Raw genomic sequence first — 783 nt, forward strand, 5'->3', positions numbered from 1 at the left:
TCCTGTCTATCTTCGTTCATCACTGGCGCTCTACTTGCCTATTGGTTTCTATGATCCAACAAACGCCCTCTAGCGACAAGTTTTTTTTAAAGTTTCTCACGGAGCTAAAGCTACAAGACGGTTCGGTTTGCGCGTGCGGTTCGTGAGGAAAGTTTTGCGAGGGAGGCAGGACGGGGAGACGTGTTTGTTACTGCTACTGCTAGGCGTATGAGGCCGCCGTTCACTTTTCGTTAACTAGCACTCAAACTCCTCCGTGCATTGTTTTTGCTTTTAATCTCGCCATTATGCTCCCAGGGCAACAATAAAAAATAACAAGTACATTTTTTTAAAAAATACAATATACAAGTTTATTTCATGTACTCACATACAACTTTCCGTTGGACTCTTACATTGAGGTAATCCTAATTATACTTTCTTAAGGAGTAAGCAACACAAATTTATTGGAACTTAGTCATCATTCCACCCCACTGGGGTGGAAGAATCCACGCCACACGCTTAAAGTTCTCTCCAAAAAATCCTGGGAAAACTAGTTTCCTAAGGATGGCACAGGAACTGCAGCTGTGAGAGTGAAACTACAGTTCCCAGGATTCTTGGAGGGGGGTATTCATGTGTTGAACGTGCTTTAAATGTATGTTCCACATCCACACCAGACATTTATTCCACTTTAAACAGTCATGGCATTCCCAGGAAGAATCCTGGGAAGTGTAGTTTGTGAAGGGTGCTGCAATTTGTTGTTATTATTGTTATGTGCCTTCAAGTTGATTACAATTTATGGCGACCCTA

The sequence above is a fragment of the Rhineura floridana genome, chromosome 4, assembly GCF_030035675.1.
Source record: "Rhineura floridana isolate rRhiFlo1 chromosome 4, rRhiFlo1.hap2, whole genome shotgun sequence".
Classification (NCBI taxonomy): Eukaryota; Metazoa; Chordata; class Lepidosauria; order Squamata; family Rhineuridae; genus Rhineura; species Rhineura floridana.